At 47.4% G+C, this 20,022-nt stretch overlaps 1 protein-coding gene across 2 annotated transcripts in view; it reads right to left on the bottom strand.

Annotated features, from left to right (window-relative positions):
* Window positions 1-20,022, bottom strand: part of B3GALT5 (beta-1,3-galactosyltransferase 5) — a 32,757-nt gene that overhangs the window by 8,127 nt on the left and 4,608 nt on the right. The window contains exons 1-2 of one of the 2 annotated variants that reach the window (XM_049835270.1): window positions 7,237-7,485; window positions 328-478 (exon numbers count right to left, since the gene is read on the bottom strand). The gene's annotated coding sequence lies outside the window, so the exon portion shown is untranslated. Of the gene's footprint in view, window positions 1-327; window positions 479-7,236; window positions 7,486-20,022 lie in introns of those variants that run through there. The other variant, XM_049835271.1, reaches the window with a different exon arrangement.

The raw sequence follows: 20,022 nt of genomic DNA, 5'->3' as shown, positions 1-20,022 counted from the left end.
CCAGTCTGCATGCAAGTATCTCCATGGAACAGTCCTGGAGATGTTAATACAGAGGGAACAGTAAGTCTACAGGAGGTGGTCCAGAAAGCAGTGGAGAATTACCAGCAACCAATTGCTTTTCTAGAGGTCATTTTGAACAGCATCCTGTATTTTTGCATCAAAACAAATCTTTCTGGTTTTATAGAAAATCCTTTTGCATGATGGCATACTTGATTTTTCTCCCTGATCTGAGTCATAAATTGCAGTTTGTAATTATCTCAAAGCTTTTTCTATCTCCTATTGTTCCAACTGCAAAATATTTTATGTAGGGCATTGCCAAAAAATTACCTGCTTCGTGTCCTAGAGAGTGGTTTGTTTAACCTGACTGGCACGGTGACTCATGGCTCTGCACAGATCCAAACGAGGTTCACACAAAAGCCTGGGACCCAAGCAACGTGGGCTACAGGAGCCTGCAGCCTGGCGCTCCTCTCACACATGCCTGAAATGAGCACATGAAGAAAAGAAGGTAGTCAAGGTCTGTGATCCAAATCAGTTGAACTGCAGCCCTCTACTTTGCAACTATCTGTTTCCACCAGTGGCATGACCTTCCTCCTGTGTTCTGCCATGGTAAGCAGATTGGCTCTAGTGTCTCTGTTCACACCACTGACCCTTGTGTAACTCCTTCATATCGCACTGTGGTAGGGCCATGGTAACTCCTGTGACAAGGCCCACTTATTACATCAAAATTCATCCGACACCTCCTTTAGGTCTGTTAATAATTATCTAAACAGCAACAAGAGATCAAGACTATAAAGCCACATAGATCAGGAAAAGCAATCTGGCCTGAGGCGGAGAGAGGTAAGTAGGTCTAGAGTCCCCCTGAGAAACAGATTCAAAATATCAATTTAAAGAAATAAAGTTTTCTTAATTTTTCTGGGGCAAAGCTACAGTCATGCCACTGAGTTCAGTGGATGATTGGCATTGGCTTTGCATTGAGGTCACACACATCAGCCAGGGAAGGACGTGAACTGCCAATGACCAAAGTTCTTCTGACCATCTGCAAGAGTTGCCGCTTTGTCAACAGAGACACAAGCAGCTGCGACAAGGCAGACCAAAAGCAGAGGCGTGACCTAAGCGCGTAAACAGGAGTTACGTCCTCAAATACTGCACAGTTAAGGTCAGCAGCGATATTCCCATTTTCCTTTCCTAATAATCAAAGGTAACATGTGACCTGGTATAAGTACTAATTATACCTGCTAACTTTTGATTTTCCTTGGAATAAAGCCTCTAAATTGCTTTCTCAGAAGCTCAGCAGGACACAAAGAGGGATTAAACATGCATAGATAATAAGAAAATGTCAAGTACAGCAGGAAACATTTATTTTTTCCTAAATACAAGCATTTCAGAGGAGCAGCGGCCAGCTTGGAGCTCTCAAAGATGACATCGTCGTGTCCCAAGGTTAGAGTGACTCAGGTTCATGGCTTTTCTTTGTCAGAATTACGGTGAAATGACACCAGGGGAGTTTAAACAACAATCAACATTCATTCAGCCTAGCTGACCTTGTCCAAGTACAAGTGAACTTATCAATATGAACCTTGCATCTTGTCATTAAGCCGTTGTTTGAAAAGAGAAGGGAGGCGTAGAAAAAGAAGCAGAAAAAGGAAAATGAAACTGTGTCAGAAGGAGAGCCCTCCCATTGAGGCAGGAGGTTCAGAGTGGACCCCTTTGCTTTCTGGACTCCTTCTCAAAGAGGAGCCCGGGGCGGCTAGATCCACTCCTAGTCTCAGACTTGGTCATCGGTTTATGTTTAAAAGGATGAGGTGTAGGAACTGTGGAAGAGAGAGAGAGAGAAAGGAAGAAAGATAGGAAGAAAGGAAGAAAGAGAAAGGAAGGAAGGGAGAGAAAGAAAGGAAGGAAGGAAGGAAGAAAGAGAAAGGAAGGAAGGAAGGGAGAGGAAGGAAGGAAGACCGAGAAAGAAAGAGAGAGGAAAAGGGTTTCACCAGTCCTGGGTCCAGTGTTGAGATCCAGCCTAGAGATCCAATTCCAGAGGGAGTGCACTGAGAACTCATTCTCCCTTCTTTTATAGTCGGTGGTCTCGACATGCACAGTTCACGTTTCCAGGGTTCTCTGGAATCGGTCTGGAGCTTGGGGGGGTCATTGGGGAGTTGCCTCTCTCTCCCTGCTGGCATGACTGCTTAAGACGGAAGCGCAGTCCCATCCTCTGTGGGGTCTACTCCTCCAGGCGCATATGCTGTGCTGCTTCTCATGGTCGCTTAAGATAAGGAATTGCGTCTTTGGAGAAGCGTGGTCCCACCCTCCGTGGGACCCTCTCCTCCAGCCACATTTTCCTGTTCACACAACTCCAGCACTTTTACAGAGGCCGTCTTCTCCACCAAAGCTCTTCAACGAATGTTTGAGACATTGACTGGAATTTGTCAGACTGTCACAGACGTCTCTGCCAAGGCGGTGGGTTCAGCTGTGGCTGGGCCACTGTTTTTACAGGGAGACACGTGGGTAGCTGGGTTTCCCCCTTAGCCCAAGCTCGGAAGTCAAGGAGGGATGACCAGGTGCCTCTGGCCCAGCAGCTTTCTCCTGTCCCCACACTCCTAGAGCACGACGCTGCCCAGCGCCTGCCAGACCTTGTCAGGAACAGCAGCACCCACTCAGGTCCCACACAGCACTACCGAAAACAGTGGTGGTCAACCTCTACTCGAAATAAGGGGTCGCACGAGGACGGACCCTGCCTCATCCTCTGGGAGCACTGGCTGGCTCCTCCTGTCCCATGCGCTCGGTGGCAGCATCCTGCGGAGCCTTGCGAGCCGGTGGTGCCATTTCCAACCGCAAGAACTGCATGCCAACAGCTACTGAGGTGATGAGGCTAATGTCCTTGCCCGAACCGAATCCCAAGACGTGCAAGCAAGAAGGATGGAAACCTGAAAAGGGGAGAGGACAAGGGAAAAAACTTTTTCTGCCGCCCTTACTGTCAGACCATGGAAAACCTTTTTCCCTCTGCTACCTCCCACCAGTCTCTGCTATCAGGATTGTCTCTCCTTGTCAGTCTGTCAGTGAGTCAAAGCAAGTCATTGCTCCTCTGCTTCATACATGCCAGTTTCTATCATTTAATCACTGAGTTGCTATGCACTTTATTTACAGCCAAATCCTCTCCCTTTTTTTTCTTTCTTTTTTTCCTTTTTCTTCTTTCTTTTTTTTTTTTCCTTTTTTTGGGGGGTGGGGGTGGGGGGGTGTTGTTTTTTGTCTCTTTGGGGTTTTTGTCACTTTTTTTTGCAATGCTGCTTGGGGAGTTAGCTTTCCCAGCTCCTTCCCAGGCACCTCTGCGCTACCCTCAGCCTGCCATGATGGGGCGTGCATGGGGAGAGGTGCTCTGGGAGGTGGGTGGTTTTGATGCTTAAAATAAGCCTCTGGCTCTCCAGAAAGGCCACAATATTTTACAGACGGGGAGTTGACTCTGGGGAGCGGGTGAGCCATTTGCCCACGGTCACAGACCCACAGCAGGAGTCCCCATCTCCAAACCCTAAGTGATCAGTTAGACAACAGATAGAAAAGGAGTATTATTGTTACTGATTAGCAAATCCTACTATGTTGCCTGGCTTGTGCTCTGTCATTATGTTACTAATACCCATTTCGCTGATTGACCCTGTAACTTTAACAGCAGATTGAATCTCTTTTGTAGAAGGTTGGGCTGGTTTTATTTACTACTTTAGATTTTAATAGGAAAAGAAAAGAAAATAAATAATTTTTTAAAAAAGATGAAGAGTAGAAACATGTCAAGCTGTGAATTTAATAGTTCTAGGGGAAAAACCATAGTAGAGTGATAATTTAAATTTTAGATTAATATTAATCCCAATGAAATGTCATGCATATATACATAATACAGTTCTATACAGATATATGCATACAACTGTATTGGTTTTAGCAGTGTGACCAACACAGCCTAACACTGGTATACTTATAACAAGCAAAGAATCTTTTTTCCCAGCAATCAAAGAAAAAACATGCCCCCCCAAAAAGAGACTTTAAAATATAAACTGGTTAAAATTCAGTAACTGAGTAAAGGTCCCTGAAAGGTTCACCTGCATGCCCCAGATCTCCTCCCATCATGCTATGACAGAGGCAGTTTCAGAAGAGCCACCTGACACGCTGTGACTCCTTAACCTTATCGCTTCAAAGAAAAGTTTCCACCATTTCCTTCTCTGAATCACATTTTCTGTACTACAGAGGGTAATGTACTGTGGTTAACCACAGTGCCAGCACATGCACCTTAACACTGCAGCTCTCTCAGAGGCAACACAGAGGTGTAGAAACGGTTTTGCATCCAGCATTCACCCATTAAAGGGTGCACCCTTACTATTACAAGGGAAAGAACAAACATTTGCGTGTCTCATCCACTGGAAAACACAGTCTTTCCAGTTCAGATACAGAAGTGTCACCTCGGGTGTGGATGTTTCCATTACTAAAATGGCTTCAATGGCCCAGACCAGACGTCCACATGGCCTCTGGGTTCTGCCAGAGACTGTCCGGGCCACTGATGCCTAAAGGAGAATAAAGATCATGGTGAGCGTATTCTCACAGAGGGAAGACATTTATGGCACAGGGATCTTCTGAATCAGAGGCTGCATCTTCCTCTTTATTAAAAAAGAGCTCTCGATGCACCTTGATCTCATCCACCCAACCATGACCACTTGCTCATGACATTCATTTGAAAAAGCCAAACAACACCCTCAGACCAAAATGTAGTTTTTCCCTGAAAACCAGCAAAACGTTTGGCAGGAGGTGAAGTTGCTCCCATAATGTCACAGGAAAGAAGTGCTGCATCTGAAGAGTCAAAAAGAAATGTATTTCCAGGGACTTTAGCCAAGTCAAGAAAGCTTACTTCTATTTTAAAATATAATTTTGCTTTTCCAAGCTGCCTGCAAAATTCTCTTGATGAATCCTGGCCCTAGAAAGCCCACCAAAATGTCAGCTTGGATATGTAGTAGGGCCAGATCCCTTTTCCAGGAAGGAGAAAGATGAGAAAGATGTTGCAGTGGAGGTTGCCATATGGGTTGTTAGGCACCCTGTTGCAAAGTTCAGACTATCAACGCAGAGAAACTGTACAAGACAGCCGTTAGCGTCCAGCCCCTGATGCAGGTGCTTTTTTTCCTTTTTAGAAGCATATTTGGACAGTTTTGACTTAATCCGCTTCTACAGGCGATCCAAACACAGCTGGCAGGCAACCAGCAAAGAGGCACCCTCTCTTGTAGGCAGAGAAAACAGCAGTGCCTCTGGGGCACTCCCTCCTTGTTCTCCCAGAAGGACCTTTCCTTGTCTTTGTAGTCATTTTTTCCAAACATTCAGCCTAAAAGTCTTCTCTTTCTGTCTCTGCCTTCCTTTCGCCCCCTGTGTACCAAACGTCCTCTTTCTGGGTTTCTCTTCAGTGCTAATAGACTCACTTCTTCTAATGCTGCCTCTATTCCTACAATAAAAATCTTCCCCCTGTTTATCACTGATGCTAATGAGCATATTTAACTTTTATAAGAATTGCCTCATGAATCAGCAATTTTACTAGTTACTGTTTTACTTGCTATATTCCAAACTCCAGATCTCACCAAAGATGAGCAATTGTCCACGATGGGATGAATCAGAGCAACTTTACCCTATATAAACCCATGGCTCATTGTGCTGAATAGGAAGAAAAATCCGAGTCACAGCCACACTCTTATCTTCATAAACAAATAAAGCAATGAGAAAGAATCTGCTTTAAGCTCTTGCTGTCAATGCTAGGACTCCAAAAGCCTGATTCTCTGAGCTATAGAAGCACTGTTCTTCAGAAATTGTATGTCTCTGTCCCCCCCCCCCAAATTTATTTATTGCACCCTCATTTACAAGTAGTGTTACTCATTGGATTTTTTTATCTTAATGAGAAAGAAAAATCAACCTTAAAATAGTATTTCAGACAGGATGAGGGTCTTGCTCTTCTCCCTTGGAAGCAAACTCAAGACACATGGAGTAAGAAGTAAAAGAGCACTGCAGAGACAAGATAGCTATGCAGATTGTACAAAAAGTGTTCAAAACAGGAAAAATTACCAATAAAGTCATTCCAACGTCACTCATAAATCTTTCATAAAGACAGTGCTGATCAGCCCTGCCAATACCATTGTAGGATAAGGACTTGTCAGGTTACTACCTTTCAGATGGTTTTTTCCCTATTTTAAGCTGGGGCAACACTTGCACGGAGTAGGTAAGCCTGGTGCTCGTGCCGTTCCGTGCCCTTTTGTTTCATGCTGCCACTTGGCACACTGATTTTTTAGTGTTTGCAGCTTTATTCTTCCCCTGTCAATACAAGTTGAACTATGTCTTTGCATTTAGATGTCTATTAAAGCAGCAGTCTGGTGCTTTAGGAGGATAACGTTCCTGGCCATCATCTAGTTTGCACTCAGGGCAGAGACAGCCCAGGGACAGCCGCTCGGACTCCCCTCACCGCCCCGGCCCTGTGCCAAATGCTAACCAGGAGGGATGGTGTCCAGCTTCTCTTTTGATTAGCAGGACTAAGGCAGAAAGCAGAGGAACAGAAATCCCACTGTGGGGCCCTCATGCTGGCAAATACTTTGTAAAAAAACTACTTGGCTTTAAAAGTGCTGATTATAGACGGTAATGTTTGCAGGATCAGGCCCAACGGCTGGTTTTTTAATTCCTTACTCGTACCTCATAGATCTTCTTCTTTTTAAGTATTTTATCCAAGGTCTCAGCAAACACGCAGGACAGCGAGGAAAACACTGCCCTGTGTTTGTCCTAACAAATCCTGGTCTTTATCTGGGGACAGGTTCACAGGCTGCCAAAACGTTTCCCCGTGATAAAGCACACGCTAAATCCTCTGGCAAACGCGATTCCTTATTAGTACCTTCTTACCATCAAATCAGTCTACCCCTCATGCCCATTAGCGCGATGCACCTCCTCGCCCGTTTTGCCAGCGGACGGGCGTTGCGGTGCGGAGCCCTCAGCCGAACCCGACGCGCCGTGGGGCCGCACGCCGCTCGGCTCGGGCGAGCGACGTCCCTGGGCAGGGAGGTCTGGACCTCCATCCCGGTTATCCCACCTGCCGCCCCCTCTTAGCTTATTCTCCTAACCCAGCCGCGGCGGTCAGCGAGTTTCGGCAAGTCGGCGACGGGGCTCCAAGGGCGCCTCCGTGGGCAAACGGAGTCCCCTGCCCACGGTCATACCTGCAGTTGGAGTTACAGAAAGAAACGGGCACCTCCTCACCTCCGACGCCGCAATGCTTCCTCCGGCGGCTCTGGCCATGTTGCACGGGAGCTGCAGCGAGCGGGCGGGCTGCCCTTCCTACCGGGGGGCACCGGCTACACTTTGGGAAGTGTCCCCTGATCCCTCTGCAGCCCGGCCATCCCGAGCAAAGCGGTGCATGATCGCCTGTGTCTCCTGAGCGAGGAGCGAGGGAAAGCAGCGATGCCGCAGCGGTAACCGGAGCTCAGCTCGCCGCCTGTCTCTTCCCTCTCTCCCGCCTCCCTCCCTCTCTCCCTCCCTCTCTCTGCCTCCCTCCCTCTCTCCCGTAGGTAACAGACCAACTGTACGGCCGCAGCTCCATCGGCAGGGAAGGGAAAGTTAGGAGCTGTCTGCAAATGTTTTTCTTTTGAATATTTTGGATGGGAGGGGGGGAGACAATGGCCTCCCAGCCGCGTGAGCGGTGCTCACGGAGCTGGAAATCGTGTCAGAGCAGAGCCGGCCCTTCCCAGCGCTGGGAAAGTTCAGCTCCGTGCTCCCAATTACAAGCAACGCTGCCTTGATTTGCACAGTGGGAGAGAAATCTCCCTCTACTAAAAAGGCTGCATTGAGGCACCCTTGGAGTCACGGGATTTTCCCTGGTGAGGAATGGCAATCCGGTGAAAAGGGCAAAGGGGAGCAAACACCACCCTGCACGTGCCCCCAGGCAGCAGCGTCGGTGGGGTGGCAGCACCCATTTCCCAGTCCTCGGTCTCCACTCTCTGCCCGGCCACTTCATCGCCCCTCTCCTCGGATCCCTGTTTTTGCTTGACCCCTGACACTTTGCTGTTTGGGCACCAGGTCAGGTTCAGCACGGGGCTCGGCCCCGGGCGTAGTCAAGCCTTTGCTTTAGGGCTGGTCCGAGTCCAGGCGAGACGTCCGATCCCTTTCCAGGGCCACTTTCAATACTCCTTGGTGCAAGTGGAGAAGTGCAGCATTTTTACCTTTGTATATATGCAAACTGTCCCCCAGTAATAGCAATCACTGGCAGTTTCACATGACAACAAGTATTAGAGGAAATGGCTTCAGGGAAAAACATTTCTCTCCTAAGGGCTGCAAGCTCAAGCAGAGAAGGATATTTCCAAATAAATGTTATGGATAAAGCAGCCCATTTAATAGCAAAATACCCACTAACAATTCAGGGATTTTGAATTTCTAGCAAGAAATATTCGCTTTGATTTGTCATTGTCATTTTGAAACAGGTTGTTCTAGCGCAGCATAAAAAACAAGAGACGAATCAATCACCACGGGCTGCTGGCGGCTCCCTTTCTCCTCCCCCTCCACTCCAAGGCTAGAGATGGATAGATGTAGTGAAGGAGACATAAAAAATGCTGTTTGCTTGTACTACTTTGCAGGAGAAATACAAGTTAAGAAGGCAGGTTCAGATCCACTTCCAAATTTACTGCAGAGAGAACTGCTCCAAAAAAGCATGGGGGTTTGCCTTTATTTTCTTTTTTTTTTAAGGCAAAAAACCAAACCCAGGTAGCTTTAGTTTCTTCTAAAGAGGAAGCATTAGCTAAAGCACCTAGAATGCCCGTGCCTCCATCTGCATGCATGACTATCTACCTCCAGTGCTCCAAGTTCCCAAAAACCCCTTTCCTTTAGTTTTGGGAAACTGCTAACTTTTGTCACAGTCTGACCTACAAAGTCCGAGAGATACTGGACACACAAAAGCTTCTGCAACCAAATTTCCTGCCCTCCAGCTGGACATGGGACATTTTCCCATAAGAAATGGGAAACCAGCAGAGGGCTGGAGTTCACACCTCTACCCGCACAGCTGCTGCCCATCACATCACTCACCGGCAGCCCTCGGGGCAGTCCTAGCCAAAGAGCGTACTGAAATGGGAATGCGTTGCCGTTTCATATAAAACCTGTTTCAGCTCCCTTCGGCCGTGCCAGTGACAGGTTACCGCTCCCAGCTTGCTTTGTGAGTTTTAGCAGTTTGCTTCTCTGCAGCTCTTAGCCTGCCCAGCTGTCGGTAAAGCCAGGGAGAGTTGAGGGCATTCGGTCTCTGGCAGGACTGCATGCTGAAAAGCACACATTGCGCTTGGAGATTACACAGGCTAAGGTCTGGGAGGGGCAGAAGAGGAGGAAAAATAAACTCTGAAATATCTAGCCTTTGTGCTGGAAAAAAAACCAACGTGCAAAATCAACTTCTCTATACCTCTGATTCAGGATTGCGCTTGCTGTGTAAGCCTGTCCCTACACCAGCAAAGCGTTTAAGCAGAGTAATGTAAACATATGCTTATATTTCATTAGCAGTAAATCTAAGTCAACATATGTCTACATGAAGTCAGGCCTCAAAGAGTGAGTCAGGGCCTAAATCAGTGTTGTAATTGAACTAAAACAATCTAAGCCTTCTCTAAATGCACATAGCTTTAACCTGTCACATCAAATGAAAATTATATACTTAAACTATAATCTTCCTCTTCCCTTAGACATCAAAAGAGGCTAGAGCAAATTAGAAAAAAGGGGCATGCGTGACGTTCAGCTGACTGAGGAGGAGGTGGGGCTCACGGAGCAGGATGTTCAGCTTAAACCAAGGGGCATTTCTGCCTTCCAAACCAGAGTCACCCCCAAACTCGGCTCCCCCAGCACCCCCATTCACGTCGTTCAAGCAGGAAACTGGCAGCTTGAAACACCAATTGCATTGGTGGCTCTATATGGTCACCTTCCCTGACAAGTAACGTTGGTTGGACGCGGTCTCGCTAAGTGACAGTTAATATTTCCACACACAAGCTTGTTCAAGCATAAGGCAGGCAGAGGTAAGGTCAGACTGCAAACACCCATCAAAAGATGCCGTTGTTTAGTTTGGGTTTAGGTTTGTTGCATTTTGTTTTGTAGCACTGTGAAAAATGTGAATAGGAGCTCTGTCCTTGGGTGTTTCTGAATGCATGTGCTGGTAAGACAGCCGTGGGGGAAGGCAGAGAAGCACTTGCAGTTGAAGAGGGTAAGTGATTTACAGGTCGCGTACTTGGTGTAGCTGTGCGATGTTTTAATGGCTTTAACCTGACCGCACGGGAAGTTTCAAGGCTATTCACTTTAATGCAAAATGAAATCCAATTTTTATACAGAAGTTTTCAAGACTTTTCTACAGTGAATCTACACAGATTTATTTCAGTCAGGAGGAGGACTTTTTCTGAAATAACTGCATCATCTCTTCAATGAGCAGTTTATGGTATAAAGGCATTAATAGCAGTGCAGATTAATCTGAGGAAAATCATTACCAATAAAACCTACTTGTATAGTAGCAAAATGGTTTCTACCCCCAGATTTACAGCATTGTAATTCTACTGATGCAAACCCATATCTTTGGCAGACAGTGCAACCTCTGTTGATAAACTAGGCACACCAGATACCTCACTACGTATGAAGCTTTATCCATATAACAGCACCCCTGCTAGGGGGAAAGGTGGGAATAGTGCCCAGTTAATTATATCAAAATATGTAAAGTTCTACAATAACTTGTGCAAACAAGGCTTAAATACCTCTCAGCTTCAGCAGCTAACAAAGTGGGTAGCCAGTGTTGTGTACTATTCCCCACAGGTGACTCCTGTACCGGTCAATGCTCCTGGGGCTACGGCTCACCCTGCTTTAATCCCTTGGAGCACCGAAGGGTTTCTCCTGCTGACCTGCATTTACCCTGTGTCCTGTGTTTCCTCCTTCCCTTCCCTTCCCTTCCCTTCCCTCACCCACTTCTCTGTTGTACTTAAATGAATCAGCAGGTGGGGTTTTGAGCTGTGTGTAGGTAAACTTACTAAAGTTTTTTAAATCTAGATATGTTTGTCTAGCCACTGCCTGAAGAGCAAAGGAAGCTGAATTTGTCCATCTTCATATCCCGTTTCCACAAACTTTTGCAGCGCGCTGATGGGTGCAGCCTCTCCCGGGTGCAGTTGTGTGCGGTGGCACATGTGGAGCGTTGGGACAGGGAGGAAATTGTTTCCTTCCTTGGCAGGGTTGGGTTCAGTGCTACAGCAGCAACAGCACTACCAGTCTACTGCACACCACTGAAAAAAAAAAGTACTAAGTGCATTTTAAAGGAAGTTTATGGAAAGCAATGCTCCCATTCAAAAAAAACATGCTCACTGTTAATATGACTCTAAGCGTTACACTCATTCAGTTGCTTTGAATTCTTCTTCACAGCAGATTGCACCTGGTTGGTCTCAGTTGTAGCATACTACATCCCAACAAGAAGCCACTTATGAAAATGCTGGAGACCAAACAGTCAGGCAAAAAACTCTTTGACAAATAGTTTCCCATAAGAATTTCACACGGAGGGAAAAATCTTAAGCTGCGCGTAGCTGTTCACACCCTAACTTTGCACACATGAATAAAGCTAATCAGGAAAAAGAGGTTAAAAAGTCAGTTAATGGAACTGCTTAAATACACTGCTTGGGCTTTAAAAGCTTCTTTCATTGATCTTCACAAAGGATATGGTGTTCTTAACACTAGTTTTGTTTATGCATGCCTAATACCAGCTTCTACCCTTTCTTTGTAAGAAAGCATGCTAGTAATATGTGAATAAAGTTTTGTTCAGAGGTACAAAATAAAGCGTTCTGATTTTCTTTAACATTTATTGCTAATGATTTTTTGCTAGCTAAGCCAAACTCTTACAGTCTATTTATTTCTGTATGGGACCACGAATAGGCCTTGAAAACTGAGAAGAACTTCAGTGAGTCCAGGAGTGTCTCCACCTCCTGCTGAAGCTGTGAATTTATTCCTTAATCAATTACAGCAACACTAACTCAGTGCAAGACCTGAGACGTATAGACTGCCACTTTTCATTTCATCCTGTCTAAAACCTCCAATCTATTGTCAGCCTTTCGTCATTCTGGTCGTTATTCCCAGTGCCAGTTGTTAGTGGAGCCTGGAGCAATCCATCTGCTGAGAAGAGCCAAGGCTGCACTTTACGGTGCGGTCTCCTAAGGATGGGAGCAGAAATGTGCTCATAGCAACAGGCTCCTGGTTTGCTTTTTCCTCAGATAGTTGTCACTGCGGGCTGGTTGGATGCTGGCTGTGCCCGGTGGAGGGCAGGGCTGGTATGAACCCACGGCCCCAGTCGTGGCTGGCACCTGAGGGAAGCAAGGCAGCCGTGCCCGGGTTAGGGGCACCCCTCCGCAGCACGGGTTTTGTTGGGGGAACACAGACCCACAGCCGGCAGGGCTGACAAGCTGCCAGCTCCGGCCGTCAAACATCTCCTGGCCAGCACGTGCCCGTGGGTACCATCCTGCAGCTCTCGCCTGCACTCGGTAGGGTTTGGCTCAACAACAGACTGTCTGTCAGAAAGGAAACCCAGATTGACTTAGGGCCTGTGCGCAACAGAAAAATCTTTTGCTTCTACTGATACGCTGCCTGAATGGGTAACCGTCCGAACTGTAGGGGTGTTTTGCCTTATTTCTTGCTATGCTTTTGTTGGATGGGGTTTGCATCCTGCCCAGGGGAGTTGCCTTGTCCCTCTGCCAGCAGACACAGACTGCCACTGAGCTGCCTTTTGAGTTTCTTCTGAATAAGCTGCCCCAAAATTTCCCTGCAGTCATCTTAAATTGTGAGCAGGTGAAGACAAGGACCTCAGGTCTTCTGCGTCGGCGCAGCACACGAGGCTGCCTGATGCTGACCACGGTGGGGGTGGGGGCTTTGGCCGCTGGAGGTTTCCTTGCCACTGTGCCGAGAGGACTCATTAGCTGTAACCTCCATTAACACAGTGCTGCATTTCTCTCCCGGGCTCTTTCCAACTCGCCCAGGTTTCTTCCAGAAGACACTGATGCCATCTCACCACCGCGAGCATGAGGAGAACCCTGGCTCCGCGTGGCTCTCAGCCCTCCCTGCCCTCCGAGGAAGGACCCGGCGTTGCCAGCCACGGGGCTGTGGGTTTTGGCCACTGGTCGTCCTCATCCCTGCTGGCCTCGCAGCTGGCCAGGACTCAAAGGTTTGGCCTACAAAGGTGACCTACATAGAGCAGCCAGCTTGTTCCTCGGTCCCCGCCTCGCTAGGCTGAGCGATCTGAGCTGATTACATCCCCTGATGGCTGGGCTGTTTTCCAGGGTCTGGGTCCCATTAACTCTTCCCATCACTTCCACATCCCTCCTCAAGCATGAGACCAGCGTCCGACAGAGTACCCTGAACAAAAGCGTACCGCTGGTGCTCTCAGATGCCACCAGACGTTCCCACATGCCTCCTGGTACAGCATCTGGAGGTTGGACTTTCAGCTGTTTAGGCTTTAACTAAGACATGTGGCTTATTTAAATAAATAGTGCAGGTTACAAAACACCAGAGCTGTCAGAAAGGTACAGCACAGCCTCCCCCTTGTTGCCTGTGGCATTTTGGATCTCTCCTGGAACCAGCCTTTGGCACATCTCCATGGGGAGGAGTCTGGAGGGGCAGGGGCTGGACACAACCAGGGGTCACCACGTCTGCTCTGGGACCCAGGGACCCCCTAAGCCCCCCAGAAATGTTGTCTCTTGCAGCAGGTGCTGAACACTGCCTTACAATAATGATGATAATCAAATCACATACTCCAGGGCTTCAGCCTGCAGGAATAAGGAAAGCAGGTTTTTTTGGTCCCTGCCCACTGTACAATTAACTGGAAGTACATGGAGGCTTTTCATTTGTTTGTGTCTCTCTGCCTTGCCCCCCATTTTGAAGGAAAAAAAAGCATGTGGCCCACTCGTATGCCCTCATTTCCCCTCAGGAAAGGATTCCTGCCCCCGCAACCCGATGGCCTGACCTGGGGGCAGGGAACGGATGGAGCAGACACAAAGGGTTTGCTTTCATCCTGCACCAGGGGTTATAGCTCAGCCACCTGCCTTCTGGCCCCATCCTCCGTGGTCCCATCCTGAGCCCCTCTTGCATGAGAAACCAAACGATGGCTTGCAGGGCACATCCACTCTGCGGGAAAATGTGGAGCCTTGCAGAAAAGCTCGTACATGGGCTAGATGCCAAACATCAGTCTTTCTTCTTCTCCCTTCCCAGCACCACATCGTTTTCTACCTGTCACTAGTGAGGCAGTCATGAAAAGCCCAGGAGATGGGCAGGAGTCACCACGGAGCTGCGCAGGTCAGGGGGATGGAGCCCGGCCCTTGGGATGCCGGTTGTAGGCTCAGCACAGGGCAGCCAGTGCCTGGGACCCCTCCGTGGATGGAGAGAATCTGCAGCCTCGCCACGGGGACGTGCTACGGACGGGGGGGAGCCAGGACACAGCTCCTGCCTCCTTGCCTCCTGAAGGAACGGTGCCACCCAGACAAAGATGTGATCCCCAGGAAATAATGATTGAAAAACACGTTTCATGTAACTCCCACTCCTTCCCTTCCAGACTTATCTGCCTGCAAATGTTTTCTCAGCGCTAACTGATCTGAGTGCCGTTATCTGGTACGTAGCTTGAGATGAAGGTTTTGATGGAGTTTGACTGGAGTGCCAGAAAACCGTACACTCAGTTATGGCTCTGACAAATGGATCCCTCTGAGCTGCTGAGTTTAATGTGTTGTGGGGTTTTTTTTAATTTATTATCAGCATGTTCCTATTCTGGGCCAGTGAGAGAGCAAAAGCCAAGGGGAAGGTATCCAAACAGCGTATTTTTGATCTGGCTCAAAACAAGGGCTGTTAACAGGAAAGTTTCGGGTCATTCATGTTAAAACCAAGTACACCAACGCTTCCACATTTAAAAAACAAAAAGTACTGCATTCTCCTCTTTTTGCCTCTTCTCTGCATTTTAAAGAAACACCAGTATTCCTCAGAGGGAAAACAGTTCCCAAAACACTTCCAGCATGTTCCTAGAAAGCTTGCAGGATGTTTTTCCCCAACGCATCAGCAAAGGAGACATCCAGAGCCACCTACCCAAATTTTCCAGTGAGTGCTCAGCCCAGGGACCACCTCCGCATGACCAGTGAGGACCAGGGCAAGGGGCGGCGACGCGACGCCCTGCGTGGCACCACGTGCCTGCAGCAGGGCTGCACCCCACCTCGGCGGGACCCGGGCTGGCAGACGCACCGTCGGGAGCAATGGCAGGTCCGTCTTGCAAACGTCAGCAGGCTGGGAGGTGAGATGAGCCTACCTCGTGGGCAATTGCCCATTCTGTCTTGCACATGTCCTGCAGAGTCCTGTATAGAGCCAGCAAAGGCATACAATGTTGTTAGACAAGTTTAAAGTTCACTGATACATCAGGCGTGCTGTTAAACGATCGTCCTGATGGGTAAAGCGTGCCTTAGCGGACAGCTTTGACTCAAGCCTGGGGTTGCTGGTTGCCGTTACGATGAACAGCTTGATTTCACCAGCCTATGTGAGATCGCACCTGCCAGCAGAACTGCGCCAACGCAATGGAAATGAAAACCAAGCCCAGGTTAAGTCTTTGAACTTTTCACCTGATTTTCAGCTGGTGCTGAAGGCAACAGATCTGTATCACTACAAGCGTATCATGACTGATACAGGCTGCGACACTAGCCCGTACCCATCATTTTTAAAGAAGCATTTGGGGCAATACGACACCTGCAGGAGTGGCTCCTACCCCTTTTTTTCATGGAGAAGAAAGCTCCAAATGCAGCTGAACACAACAAGCTAATCTGCTCTTGGGCACGGTGTTGGTATAAAATGGGATGCAAGGGAAATCTGATGCAATATTACCTTCAAAGAGATTGAAAATTCAAAAAAAGTTTTCCTAAAAGCTCAACAGAAATGAAATAATTTTTTACATCATTCCTCTTTGAAATATTTCTGCTTGGTTTCAAGATGAATTCCAAGAACTGAAATATGTTTTTCACAAAAGAAATACAGGCCATTCAGTGAACATTTCTTTCTTTAAAAACCTGGAACCGATCTATAATGTATTGCCATGTCAGCATCTGAAATAAAATTATAATTATCTTACCTTTTTTTTTTTCAGGGTGACCTCATTTATCAGTACAGTCCTCCATCCACCTACCTTCAACCCTGCTCTAATACACTACTTTCTGTTACCTAAGAGTATTATTTGCAGTGATTTAGTAAACTGAGCAAAACCACTGTGTCCACAAATATTTATAAATGCCTTTTAAATATTTATACTTTAAAAAATGTACAGTTTATTGTTCCATATTCGGTTGGGGGGGGGATTTTCTTTCAGGTGAATGACTGAATATTGGTATCCAGATGTCCGTCTTCCCTGTGATTTCCTGGGTATCTAATTCACACTTGACATCTCCTATATGGACAGCTTGCAACTTTTTTTTTCTTGTTGCTTGAGGGCTTCTCCAGCACATGAGGCAGGGAACTTGCGGATGAGGACCCAGCCTGCAGAGCAGGGGCTGCAGGTCCCTGCTCCCTTCTGGTGGGAGGCAGCTCCCCCGGGACCGCCGGGATCTGCAGCACTGAAGCCCCCCATGCCAACGGGTGCCCTTGGCCTGTCCTTCACCTGCTGCTAAAACACTCCTTTCTCTAAAGGCGTGCCTGGTCGGGGTAGGGATCTCCCTAATTTTGGTATGCTAGGCTGGTGCTCACAGCGCTCGCCTTTGATAAGGGGCCCCCTGAGCGTATTTAAGAGTCACTAAATAAGATAAGTAGCCGGTGGGACAGGGAGCAGACCCTGCTGAAACGCCAAGCTGAAAAGCCCTGATCTTTGTGCTCTGCCCCATCGGCAGCCGCGGCTCAGCTCTGCCCGACGGCAGCCACGGAGCTCGGGTCTCTCCACAGTCAGGATTGTCATGACTTGCATGTTTAGCCTTAGCCCTCTTCCACTCTGCCCCAGTAAAGACAAGCTTGAAGTTGCAGACATCGTGGCAGTGTACACGGTGTCCTGCTGAGCATTTATATATTTATTTCTGATTGCTTGCTTGCCAGATGACCTTTTAGGAATGGCATTTTTTAATCATTAAAAGGATGTTTAAAAAAAAAAATTGCAGATATATTCAACTTGCTCTGCTTATAAGCATTTTATCTTCTCTCTAGTTTATTTTCTCCCTCTCAACCCTCCTTTTTCCAAGAGAACGAAACCACAATCTGCCCTGGATCAGGGTGTATTGTGCACACCCAGACACAGGGGTGTCAGCATGCCCATAAACTCCTCTTTTGCTATAAGTCAGGCCAGGAAAACTGGCTGCCCACAAGTTCAAAGCTTATTAATCTTTCACACAGCACAGTAAAACGTAGATGAGTAGTAAATGTACCTGTCCTTGTTTCCTCTTGCCCGTTAAACCAAGTCCCTGGTTTTGGGGATTCAGGAAATGGAATTGTAATTAAGAAAGGAAAAATTCTTTCTACCTGGAAGCAGTCCTCGCACTAACCACTGCAAAACATATCCCATAGTATTTTACTGAACAAATGAAAGTTGCCCAGTTGGTTCAGCCCACAGCTTCACAAAGCATTACACTGCCCAGGAAGGGCATTTGCCTGCATGCAGCCGCTAAGGACACAGACCTCTTCTGCCAGTATTATTTAAAAGTCTCCACATTAATTAAGTATGTCCAACTCATGTTTTCCTATTCTGCCCACTGGAGCATGGAAAAGCTGTGGTTGGGCGGATGAACCCACACTTCTGCCGTGGGTTACCCACAGCAGCCTCGCTGCCTCCATGCCCTGGGGTCTGCACAGTCATTACAGGGAAATTAGAAACTAATAAAATACAACAAAAATCTATGGCAGAATAGCAGTGTGTGATGAATGCCTCAGAGAAATGGGTACATCTGAATCATCAGTATTTGGTTTCAAATATTAAACCATCAAATCTTTAAGCAATCGGAGACTGCCATATCTCTAGCTCAGTTAGCATAAGGTTTCCACTTAAAGTGTTAAACTGGGATGCCTGCATTTTCATCCTTCCCCAAATTTCTAAGTACATAGAGCTGCACTTCTTGTGTTCCTGGAGGTAATCATGAAACCATGCTACTTGTTAATATAGAAGAAGATACCCGGTGTAAAAAGCTGATGCAGTTTCTTAGGTGTCTAAGAAGATTTTTAATGACTGAACATTTCAAAAATAGATAGCTCAGCAGCTTTAAATAGGTACATACTGCACTTTTCTGGTATATTTTGAATGTTAAACCATACCCTCTGCAATGTACTTAGGACACAGCACATTAATATGAAGTGACTTTTTAGGACCATCTATCACTTTCCACCCCACTCTGCAAGTCAGCTGTTTCACCGTCCACGCCTACTGTATACGAAAATACAGCCATCCATCTACTTTCTTATTTTCCTCGCCCTCCCCCAAAATTTCACACGTTAGGCAGCAAGCTTTCATAGTGTTATGGTCACCCACAAAATCAAGACAGACAAAACAAGGCCTTAGGGCACCCCCAGAGAGTTATGGGATCAGGGTACAGCAACAGGTACCAGACCGACAGCTTCAGAGATAATTTATCTCTAAATAATGGTACCATGACAAATACAGACCCGTAGCACTATCTTCCAGGCTGAAACAACAGCAAAACCAGTAATTCACCAATGCTGGGCTAAACTTTGCATCCAGGAGCACAAAGACTTATGTGGGGGTGGTGGGCAGGCAGCAAGGCAGGGCAGGGCAGGGCAGCTTCTCCGGACAGGTGGCTCCGAGCAGCTGACAGGCTCAGGGAATCCCAAATTCCCTGTCGGATGATCCTCTTCCACTGCTGAGCTGCAGAAGTGCCATGGGGCTGTGTTTGGTAGCTCTCATGCCCCAGATCTGCTTCCCCAGCTGTCCCAGCTGTACAGGGACCCCAAATACCCCACAAGGCAAAACCCGATCTACACTTTTTTGAGGGTTAGACGTTCCCTTTTTGGCAGCATCCTGCCACGGAGGGTGTCTCCGGGCCCATGCACACAAAGGAAAGAGAGGAAACAGTTCCTTTTAACAAAATTTCAGGCAAAATTTGAGGACGTCATTGAGCTTTGTTTTTGTGAAACTTTTTTTTAATCAAACTTCTTTAGAGAAAATGACTCGTACAAAAAAATTCATCCAACTCATAGAAAAGAATTTCTAGAGTCATTATTTTTGCCCGAAAGGCAGATGGGTTTTCTTTTTTCTGCGAGCAAGCCATGTCACCGAGGCACAAAACCTTCCCCTGCTCCCTTGGGTACAGCATTTGGAGACAACTTCTTCTGCCAGGCTCTTGCCCTCCAGTGCCCTGCCATCTTCAATCACAACCTAACGGGCATGCTGGTGGGGTGGTTTTTTAATATGTCAACAAGTACAGCATCTTATTGAACTTTTATCTTTACTAGTCTCACTGAGGTTAGGGAGAGTTTACCAGGCGACACACAGTTTACGAGTGATTTTTCATTAGCCCGGTCTGAGGAATTAGCATCCAACCACCCTCAAGGGTGGTGTCTGATGAGGGTTTGGCAAGAGTAACCCTCCCCTGCTGCCTTTGGGGTCAGGCAGCATCGCCCGAAAGCAAGCGGTCACGAGCCCCCGGCCCCATCCTGCAAAGGCTGTTTGCTTTGCAAAGGCTTAACCAAACAGAAGGGACAAGTCAGTGTTTGAGATAAGTCATCTCCTAATGCTGCATTGCACCAGTATTTCCAAGGCTGCTTCTCTCCATGCACACACCTGCAACAGCGCCTAATTTCAACACGGGTGACGAACAAGCTGGCTTCCTTCCCATTACACCCCATGATCCCTCAGTGGGTAAAACATAGAAAAATAAGCACAAACCCTTGGTTTATAGAAATTACCATTGACTTCTTGCCAGTGAGCGGAAGAAGGCTTTACACTTGCAGAGGCACTCCCTGTTTTGGCGCAGGAGACTGAGAAAGGGACGCGGCAGCTATTGCCCCTGGAGCTGCTTCTCCCCCTCCTGGGGCAGGACCTGCTGCCCAGGTGCCACC

Source organism: Accipiter gentilis, chromosome 32, assembly GCF_929443795.1.
Source record: "Accipiter gentilis chromosome 32, bAccGen1.1, whole genome shotgun sequence".
Lineage (NCBI taxonomy): Eukaryota > Metazoa > Chordata > Aves > Accipitriformes > Accipitridae > Astur > Astur gentilis.
This window is presented reverse-complemented; position numbering and strand designations above follow the sequence as displayed.